This window comes from Hakea prostrata, chromosome 1, assembly GCF_041222555.1.
Source record: "Hakea prostrata isolate BN-2017 chromosome 1, UWA_Hpros_2, whole genome shotgun sequence".
Taxonomy (NCBI): Eukaryota; Viridiplantae; Streptophyta; class Magnoliopsida; order Proteales; family Proteaceae; genus Hakea; species Hakea prostrata.
The window spans coordinates 77,153,336-77,164,938 of record NC_142600.1 but is presented as its reverse complement, the minus strand read 5'-3'; the positions used below and the strand labels follow the sequence as shown (position 1 = coordinate 77,164,938).

The 11,603-nt window shown below is 33.1% G+C and overlaps 1 long non-coding RNA gene across 1 annotated transcript; it reads right to left on the bottom strand.

Moving 5' to 3' along the window:
• Positions 1-9,579: 9,579 nt before the first annotated feature.
• Positions 9,580-11,603, bottom strand: LOC149030219 (uncharacterized). The gene is made up of 4 exons (XR_016172897.1): positions 11,555-11,603; positions 11,359-11,437; positions 10,738-10,819; positions 9,580-9,896 (listed from the first exon to the last, which is right to left on the bottom strand). It is a non-coding gene; the product is annotated as an uncharacterized LOC149030219 (long non-coding RNA).

Sequence of the window (11,603 nt, the reverse complement as noted above, 5' to 3'; positions counted from 1 at the left end):
ATATAAATGGTCGGATATACATAATCATTTAGACTCTTTTCGCTTGATGACATAGATATCTGTTCAAATTCTTCCCGCTTTAATCCTTGGTTCTTCCTCCGTCGTGTTTAATTGGGTTGACATTTGGTTTTTCATCTATTCTTTCGATGGTCTTCTCTTTTATTGTTATCTTCTTTTATATTTACTTTAATCTAAATAATTATATTATTTTAAATAAAAAGTTAATAAAATAAAAAAAAATTCAACCAGGTACTCTAATTGCACCACAAATAATTGAATTTATATATTCACCCAAAATAAATTTATTTAATTAAAAAATTAATAAATTAAATGATAGTAAATAAATATTACCACATATGCATGATGTTAGTTGTTGAACAGACTAGAATTTGCCTACTTAAATGTAAATACAAGTTTAAAGTAGATTTTGATTATCCATTTACATCTCTAGTTTGAAAAAGTAGAACATTTAAATTTTTGCTTGTTAGAAAATGTCTCATCATTTGTTTTATATTAAAAATAAATGCGTTGGAAATTTTTTCAATATTTTAGAAGAAATTGTAACAGAAAATTTTTCAATTGAAACAAACAAAGACTTAGTACATCTGGTGAAAAAACATAGATGAAAGAGTGTAATGGTTTCAAATGGTACAAATACAATATCAAACTTCGATTCAAAAACTCTCTTTTTTTTTGTCTGAGGTTCATTCGGGCCAGCTTGCATGCATCTCGATTACATCCTGAGGTTCATTCGGGCAGCTTGCATGCACCTCGATTACATCCTCAGGTAGCTTTGTAGCCTGCAAGAGTCGAACCCATAACCTCTCTACTGAGAAGTATGAATCTTACTACTCTATACCATTCTACCAACCCTGCATTGACCTATAAAAAACTTTTTCTGTCTAGGGAGAGTGTGGTATGTATTTACAATGAATCTATAAGATTGCACCCTATATTTTCTCATATGAAGAGACCAGAGACGATGAGGAAAGACAATATACAAAGCCAATATCACCCATATAACAGGAATTCTCCAGTAATCAAATAGGTGGTGAGTGAGTTAGATTAATTGCTTTACACAGAAAGGTAACGAAGTATGAAAATGTAGAATATCTCTAAAATTGAGAACTGAAGTGGATGATATCTTCTATTCAACTCCCCAAAGCCGTTGCAAAGGCCAAAAATATTGAAGCCAATGTATTTCCCACTTGGGATATGCTAAGGTAACGATTGGCTTTCTTTTCTTGGAGATGAGTCTTTTTTTCTTCTTCGTTCATAAAAGAAACGAGAGGAAAGGATTTACAGACTCCCATGGGCGACTTGAAGGACATCTTGCTGCCGTGGACGGACATCTCCACCATCTCAACCCGGTCATCGTCAGGCGGGGAGCTGGCCTTGCATCCGGTCATCTTCTTCATCTTTCCCTTTTGAACATAAGCAGTGATCTCAGCATCATAACTGTAATTAGTGTTAGTGGCTGCATTGAAGTATTCATGGGGAGTTTTGCATTTCCACCAAACGAACCCAGTGGATTTCACCCTTCCAAATTCTTCTAGCTCTTCCATGGGAAGAACACCACTAGGAAACCCAAGCTTCTTTATCAACTCTGTATAATATATATCACAGGTTTTCTTTCCGCGAACGATTTCAGCTCCAGTTCTCTCATCAGTAGTCATGGTAGATGTAATAGATAGAATGTAAGAACATAAATGCTATGACAAGTATAAATACTAAACCCCAGGGTGACCTAATTATCCTTCATTGAAGGTACATTGCAACCCCAGGTAGTTGGCTCTTGAAGCAGACTCCTTGTAATGGCTTACACGTTTGCCCACATTTCTTTTGATTTAATAAAGGATGTTGACGCCCTGGCAGTGTGAATAAAGAGAAATTGCTTGGAATCTTAGGAATAGGCATGCTTCATGCTTCTTTTCTTCTTCTTCTTCTTCTTTTCTTTTCTTTTCTTTTTTTTTTTTTTTTTTTTTTTTTTTTAATCTATTTTTAATCTTATTTTGTCATATCCAATATATTGTAGTGAGAACTAGACATGCAAATGACATTAGGTGTAGTTAGTATAGAAGGAAACAAAAAGTTTAAAATCTTAATAAATATAGAGGGGGTTTTATAGAGTTGCATTTATTAAAAGTGTTCATGATAAGAAAACTGTCAAACATGCTAGGTTCCATTTGTCAACAGTCTGACAGAACTTTATGTGCTAATTTGATTAGGATTTCTATAATTTCAAAGAAGTAAGCTTGATCAGAATGATTTCCAAACCCTGCCAATAAAACCAAAGATGGATTAAAAGATAATGCATCTCTATTTCTTTAAAGGTTTCGGTAGCAATAATCTCATCGCAGTTACCAGACACAATATTGTTTCTAATGGCAACCATATTAGCACATAAACTTTACATGATGAGTGAAAAATCATATAGTGAGTTTGTTTCAAGGGAAAATAATGTGTTATTACCTTCTCCTTGATGCATCACCCCAATAAGTCCATCCCAAAGAATTTATAATGCCATCTAAAGCACAATAGGAAGAGATAGCTTTTAGATATCAACCACAGGCTCTTCCCAAGTAGACAATCTCAGTCCTCTTAATCGCATAATTTATGAAAGAGAATCTCATGCGATCATAGAGCCAACATAACAATAAACATAAGAAAAACCACCTTATATTAGAGTGAATTCTCATTCACTTTATTCTTTCTGTAGACAATACGGAGTGATTTCGGTGTTTAACCTAGCTTGAAAACCATGATCTATTCTTACTAGAGTTATTTGATTCTAGTCTATATTAGATATATTCCTAAGTTGTTTTCTATGATGATCTATTGTTTTCTTATCTTTAGAATGAAACCCCATTCATTCTAGTCTTTCCGTGCAAATCCATGGATCAAGCCTATTATGTGATTTATTATAATTCTATTCCAATGACCTTGTTTGATGTTTAGATCATCATAGATAGTCTTAGTATATTGTTTTAGAATGTTATCGTAACAAGTAATATAATGATTAAAAAAAAATTGTTCCCTCACTATAGATTAAGTAGTAAACTAATTATACCAAATTTATTTGAACAAATAATAAGAAAGAGAATTATTCTAGACTACATTGCAAATTGAAAATTAAATTGAGATTTGTTAATAGCAAAAACTCTAGGGTCAGATTTCACCATAACTAATCATTCCCACTCTTTGATCCATATTTATAATCTGAAATATTTATTTATGATTGATAGTCAAAATTCCTTCCCTAACTTTTTTTTTTCCGCTAAAAGGGTCATTTTATAACGAAAAGAAGAAAAAGAAAAGAAATACAACAATTAGTACCTACCTTGCTCACCTGCAAAAACAGTTGCGCCCAATACAGCCTTCCTCATTGGTTCCTACTCATAATTGACAACAACTAACCCATCAGAAACGATATCTAGGACGTCTAGATGCATCTAAATCAAGATCTTTAAGGATAGAAGTTGACCAAGGAATGTTAATTTCAGAAGTTCCCGTCCTAGCTGCTGAAGTTGCCAAAAAATCTGCCATGACTTCCACTTTTGGTTCAGCAGACAAAAAAAAAAAAAAAAATCTGGTTGATGAGTCACTAACAAAAGTTTAAAAGCCCTCCTCCCAAATGCATTATTAATGCGCAAATATTCCAAAAGAAAAGCTTCATAGCAACAGTTACATAGCAGTACTATTCCCTCCCAATGAGAGACTCTTATTCACTATAGATATTTTCTCTAAAGTTGCATCTACCTTCTTGAATTCTTCTGCCATAGAACCCTTCTTACTTGTTACTACTTTTTTCACTGCGTAAGCCTTCTTCAGACAACTAGGCTTCCCTATCTACTAGTCTCTCTTGAGTACTAATAAAAATTCTCTCAATTGTTAATCCACTATACACAACTAAGAGATCATTAATTTTGTGGATTCACATATAACAACTACACAAACCATGCAAGTATATTTCTATCATAAATTTAATTCATGGCATTTACTCCAAGGAACTAAACACATAAATCCCCTAACAATTCATTATAATTAAGGAATTAGTTGATTAGTGGCCAATTAATCAAAGCATTAAGAACATAAGTAAAACTCCATCAATAAAAACAATATTCAGAATTATAATGATGAACTTCAAGAATAGAAATTCAAAGTTAGGCTTAGTTCATTCTAGAAATTAAAAACATCACAGAAGTGTTCGAGAACATTGGAAAAAGATAAAGGAAAACTTATTCTCAAGCACCAAGTCTTTTTTCCAAGTCTCCAAAGCCAACCAATGTCTCCAAAATTCATCCTTTACATTTCTCAAAACGTCCTCAAGCTAGTAGTTGTTGTTTTTTTTTTCTTTCTTTAATCATCTTTCAATTCGGTACAATTCTAATTTCCTAATTTGACTCAACTAAAGAAGTATTTGGCGAAGTATTTGGCGTATAAATTGGACTAACTTAGAGAGCTCAATGCACAATTTCACCATTAGATTTTAAGAGTAAGAAGTTATGAAGCTCCCACCTAAAAATTAACTTGATCGGACACTAGATGACCATCCGATGAGGAACTTGATCAAAACTGGACATAGACACTAAAAAACAAGATTTTCCCCTCTTCCTTCTTTGATCTAGTCCCAAATAGGAAATAAAACCCTAAAGCATGCAAAGAATCATTCTCCACATTTTTTACTTGAGGAAGCTTCTAGAGTCTACTCTAGCTTGATGAAAAAGACTTTCCTTTTTTGAGTGGAATAACATCCGGCTTGGTTATTTAAGGTTCTTTTTACAAAATTTTCCAATAGTACCCTTATAGATTTGGTTGATTTCCTACAAGCACAAATTATAAATCTTAATTAAAATCTGTTAGAAAATATATAAAATCATCAAAATTATAGAAATAAAATCAATTAATAGATATAAAATATACTCATCATTCTACCCAAAAAAAAAAAAACTACTACTCATCAAAGATCCCCAAATTTAACATTTTACTAGTCCCAAGCAAAAGAAAACAAAAACCAAATTAAACTAACCAATAAAACATCTAGTGATAAGTAAGTACACTAACTATCTACTTCAGAAATTTCTATCAAACCATAAACCAAGCAAAACTTTAAACACATATAAAATTCATCCTGTAAATCAAAGTATCAACCATATTTCACTTCGGACTCTTGAGTGTGTTTGTGAATAGCCTTACATACTTAATCAAATGTCATCCAGATCAATTTATAAAACAAGTAATAACCATGATCTCTAGATAAGGCATTAAAGAACTCCATAGGCTTGCTTTTCATGTCACTTTCCACTAATGTAAACAATACAACATCAAAGATTAAAGTTCTTATTAAACTTGTAATGTAAGGCTAAGGTCAAGGTATGATAAAATATAAATTTAAGGCTCAAAACATCTATAGCATATACAATTGAGTTCAATCTTCACATATTTGCGAGTTTTCTAGCATTTTTTCATACGTTCCCCAAACTTATTATTGACTTTGCCAATTTTCTTTTCTTCTTTCTTTCTTTCTTTTTTATTTTTTTATTATTTTTTTAATTTTTTATGGCCGAGTGCATTATATGCTCCATCTTGCCAAAATTTTCTTTCATTCACTTTTTTTTTTTTTTCCTACCTTCTAGATAAATGAGTGCTTTTTATGCTCAATCTCACCATCTTTTCACTTTCATTATAATTTTTCCATCATCTAATTCACAATAATAGTTCGACAGGCATATGCTATGCATTTTTCGTTTTTCTTTTTTGTGGAACAAGCATATGCTATGAATAAAGGTAAAAAGATGAGGAAAATTATCAGAAAAGCTACGATATAAAAATTAAGTGCAAAACAAAGAAAAATGCTAAATTCAACTCAAAGGGGGTATGTACTAGATACTCAATACATAGCTGCTAGAAAGGCTCAAACAGTCCAAAGATGGCTTAAATCATCTCCCTAATATTATGTCACAATGAATTTCACCTCAAATGAAAATCAAACAAGTTCTAGCATTTCAAGCAAAATCACAAACACTACTAAGTTAAAAAGAAAAAGGAAAAAAAAAATCTCTAAATAAGTAAAATGACTTAAGTATCAAGGTTATGTGGGATAAAAAACAAAGCATAAGTTGACACAAAGACTCAATGATATGAATAATCATAATGTTTGCTCTTTTCCAAAATTATAATTTCACTTCTCATCATTGGTAGGTTTTCTACTCAACCAAACACTAGACTAGGGGGGAAAAATCTACATTAATCTTTTTTTGTTTTTTTTTTTTGGTGGATCACAAATACAATAACCTAATAAGTACAGTTGTCCAAATGGGTAAGATACATCCATTCTATGGTGTGGTTAGCAATGAATGTATTTTGACACAATTTGATAAGCCAAGATAGTGTTGTACCACAGTCAAAAGGTTTGATATTGATATGCCCTAAGATGGCCCCTAATTGTAGGAGTACAGTCGTTGTTATTGTTATAGGCCATCTTGTCTTTGCGATAGGGATCCATTTCGCTAGATGTTGACAATTGCTCCAAATGGTTGTAACCTGTATTCCTTTGGCCTGTGCTGTTCGCATTCCCTCCAGTAACCCAACAATTATGCCTCTGTTTGCATCCTCCTCATTGTTGATTATTGCAACTGCCCCTTTCCACCCTTTCCACACATACTTGTATCTATCAGACCCTAGCTGCACCTAGTTTGTTTTGTCGTAGGAGAAAAGCTTCCTGCACACATAAGAATCGTATTACTATTGATTCTTAAGTTTTTTGATATTATGCAAATACAATCCATATTGGTATGATGTTTATAGTTAGGGCTATGGGTTTCTTTGGTTTTGAGAGGACAAAGATGTAAATCTTGCATCCACTAATTAACATAGTCTAGAACTAGCATAGGATTGGGTTGTATTTTTTTAAACACCACTTCATTTTTGACCTTCCAAATACCATAGCAAGTTATTATCCAAATGAACATAAACCAATTCAACAAAGGTTTATCAAGTTGGGAATGAAAATAAATGCAAATTTCTATCAAATTGCAAAAAGGTAGCCTATCCACTTGTAGGCCTAGGTGTCCTATGCCCCAAACTCGCCGAACCCAATCATAATCAATAAATAGGTGCTAAACAGATTCCCTGCATTGGCCACACAGAGTACACACAGAGTCATCCCCTATCTATTGAGCCAATATAGGGTCCTTGCATGCACAAGACGCCAAAAAAAAACGTTGTAAATTTTGGGTGTATTTTCGCATCTTCCAAAAGAATTTCCACCATGCAACATTTAAATTGTTAAAGGACTGAGAAATAACATGAGTTAGCTCTTTGTAGGCTAAAATAGTGAGGTGACCAGTTGTAGAGAGTTTGGACTTCCACTCATTATAGTGAGTAATTAAGGTTCAATTTATTGATATCCAAGGCAATGTCAGAAACCACATTAATCAAACTATATTCTAGAGAAGATCAGTTGTCAACCGCCTTAGGGCATATTCCCTCCTAAGCCATTCCACATGGCTTTATGGAACCAAGGGTCAAACCAAAAACAAGTTTCAACTCCATTCCCCGCTTTTTTTAATCACCATTTGGGCCAAAAAAGGGAACACCTTTCTTAGACTATTCCAAGTATGAGACCCAGATCTACCATAGACTTTTGGGTCAAAAATAATAGACCTGGGAAAGTATTTGGCTTTAAGCATCTAACCCATATAGAGTCAGCCTCAGTCAAAATCCTCTGACCCTGCTTTATTAACAAGGCCTTATTCATGTTTTCCATTTTTTTTAAACTTAGACCACTTTGCAATTTTGGGATACAACATTTCTCCCAAGAAATAAGAGAAAGATGGTTACCAGACTTTGTATGTCCTAACCAAAATTGCCATGATGTTTCTTTCTAAAATCCTTATTGGGGGATATATTTCCTAACCCAAGATGTTTCAATTTCAAAATGCTTACATGCCCAACAGCAGAGATGGACGGTCCAAAGGTGTTTTATTTTGAACAAGTGATTGTAAGTAGCCTTTCAATCATTGTTACTTCATCATTTGATGGTCAAATATATATATATATAATTTTGAAGAAGAATTGTTTTAATGGCTGGCATTTTGAAGAATTCCTCACAAGCCCTTAAGACAGGCATTTTGAAAAGGAATTGTTTTACTTATTTTTACTTTTACTTTTTAACTGAGTATAAGAAAAGAAAAATGATCTCAAATGTATAATTAATAAATATCATAAAAGTTATAAGCATGTTAAATATTCATGGTTACAGTGAGGTCATCTGGACTCATAAAAGAGTTTATCAATTATTTGCTCGATCTTTATCCGTTACATTCTTCAACAAAAAGTTGTGAAAAGATAAAATTATCAGATAGCCTATTGATCAAGAGGATTTTCAACAAACACAATGACCTCAAAAGGTTAATCATGCAACCATCATGAAATTCTAAATTGAAAAAAATAAACCCAAGACACATTGATCTGTTTTCCAAAACCCAATCAAGAAACATCTGTTTAACAAACCCAAAAGCATGCTTTAAAATTTGGGTAGGAGTTGCAATCCAAAAGGGGAACCCCAATGAATATCACAACATTTACATCAATTAGCAACTTCTTAGCTACAATGGAATTTAATGTGGCGGGTGGGGTGTCGACTGCCATGCCTAAAATGCATGGATGGATTTTACTAACAAAAAGAAAAGGAAAAAAAAATAAAAATGGATGGAGCCATTTTAATTTTCTAATAATTGGATGATGACCATAAAAGAGGATGATAGAAATATTACTAATTAAGTATAGGCATTGATGGCTTAAACGTTTTATACCAGAAAAGATAATGCGTTCCAAAGCCTAATACATACAAAAAGGGACCTTAATCTTCTATTTTAACTATACAGTTATTAACTTATAACTCGAATGACGGACTCCTCATTACAAAGATTGTGTTTAATGCATTTCAACTACAATAGTACAACATTATTGATATTTAGAAAAAAACATAAGGATAAAAAAGGACAGAAAAAGATTTGCGAAAAAAGAAGAATACATGATATATATATATATATATATATATATATATATATATATATATATATAGAATATTCGACATTCCATTATAATAATTATTGGTAGTTTAATGTAATTAGTTACTATTAATGAATTTCTATAAAAGAGTTGATGTATTCTTTAAAATTAAACTTTAATCGGATACGGATAGTATCCATCAAATATCTAATTAAATTCAGATGTTATCCGAATTCGAATGTTCTTAAACAGATACGAATCCGAAATGAGTTCAAATTTCAACTATCCGTCTGATCATCTCCCCTGATGGAGAGCACTTTGTCAAATCCAATAAAGAGAGAAGTCGGTGGAACTTCTACTCTAAGCAACATTTGCTAAATTCAATTTTTAAGTTCAAATTTTCTACTCTCTGACTCGAGAGTAAGGGTGTTCTCTCAAGTTTACTCTTAAGATTGAAGAAATACTTCAATAAAGGAGAAAACCCTGATTGGGTCTGATAGGTTTGACCAGGTCTGAATCACCAAGCCCTTTTGAAATATGCAATGAATGAAAAGAAACCCCGTTTCAAACTATATTTTCATTTCACAAATCCAATCACCAGTATCTTTTCCTGCTTACAGGTTACAATGGGTTAGAAACCATTAATTGGAATAATGATTCCACAACACCATTAAAAAAAATAAGAACAGTAGATATGCACCTACCGCCACACACAAAATAATTGGTATAATGATTCTCATTGCCCTCTTTTCAAACCCAGATACTCGATTCTTTCCAGCAGTTTCGATCATTGCACTCTTTTCTTCAGCTTCGTTGTGGATTAAAGCCACCTCGTTTTTCTTTTCCTCCATGTACTCCACCTTCTTTCTTTCCATTGGATCCTGTATTGCAATATGAACTCAGTCAAAATGATTCATAACACCTTTAATACTATAACTTGTGTATGTATTATTTGAAAAATGTTGAGAAAAGTTCTTGGGTATGATTGAAAGAAAAAAAGCAGTTTTTGAAATTTAGAGGACCATTAAAAAAAGCATTCTACAATTAGTCAGTAGGAAAACCTGTAGGTCGAATAGGTAATCAAACCGAATCATCCTCCTCAACTGACCTGTGGCATTCTACAAATCTTCAGAATTCCTACTTTTCTAGTGTTGTTTAAACTTCTTCAGGAAAAGCATGAGAAAACATGGTAAGCTTATTGCTTTACCAAGTCAGACATAGAATATGTTATGTGCATTACGTCTACATATGTTAGACATATATGGGTACAAGTGTTGCTATACAAATGAACGGCTTTAAAGGGTAAAAGCCTTGGGAAACATAGGGAAACAACTTCAATCAAATGATCTAATTTACTTTAATATTGATTGGCTTTTCCAACTGATTCTTAAGAAAGAAGGCACTTGTTAAATGGTATGTGATATGCTGACTGACGATGCCCTGTAAGGGAAGGAGCACATAGGCTGGGTAGGCTTTGGGACTTAACAAGGCAAAATGTGTTCCCAGTGCACTAGGTTCCCACCACTGTGGGTTCAGGGAATGGTCGTAATTTACTCAGCCTCACCAATGCTTTTGCTGAAGCACTGTTCAGACTCGAACCCAGTGTCCAGGTGGAGACCATCGATAGCATATAAGGTTCATACCATGTTTGCACAAGCATGGCAGGCATAAGGGGTTCATTTCATTCATTGCACAAAACTCAAGAAATGGAAACTTGTTTACCTCAATCTTTTTCAGCTTAGCTTCCAAAGCTGCTTTCTTGCTATTCTCCCATGATTCAACGGCATACAGATTTTTGTCAGCCCTGTTAATAGAAGTAGATTAGTAACTACCACAACAGAATTTCAAAATGCTAAAAACAGAAAGTTCAAATTTTTAAACCTGATTTTTAAGTCAATTATCTTTATTCCCAACATCAAGTCAGTTCAATCAGTTGACAGGTAAAACTTGAGCATATTAAATAAAATTATCATAGTTGATCAATGCTTTGCTACCTTAGATGCTTTGATCATTGAAGTAAATCAGTAAAGAAGATTAAGGGCATCATTGCCAGTTGTCAAACAGAAAAATGAAAACTATAGGTAAAATTTGAGAGTCTAAAATATTTAAGTACTTTAAAATAGTTTGGCGAGGGCGTTAAAATGTAGCTGAAAATGTCTATAAATAAAGCATGAGAACTAGTTATATGTTGTGATTGTCTTGGCTCCAGATAACATTCCCATGACAGAATCAGCAATCACAACACTAGGGTGAAACTCAGTATTAGAAGTCAAAGCAACCTCATCAAATAGATGTGCTAACTCAGATGAAGAAATCCCTTAGGAGAAGCTCAAATTGTCTTACTTGTATGTTGCTATTGTCTTTTCCCTTCGTTCGCATGGTTCAATCAAAGTAAATCTGTGCTCAGCTTCTAGAGCAGCATCTAATTATAAGGAACACATAAAAGGAACAAGTTAGTCTATGGTCTGGATTGTATATGGTCTATATTCTTGATTGTATATCCACTCTTGTCAGGCAAAAGTTTTAATTCAACAAGTACCTCTGTTATCGGAGTTGTCAAAACTTCTCTCCGGTAGATTTTGGACCTC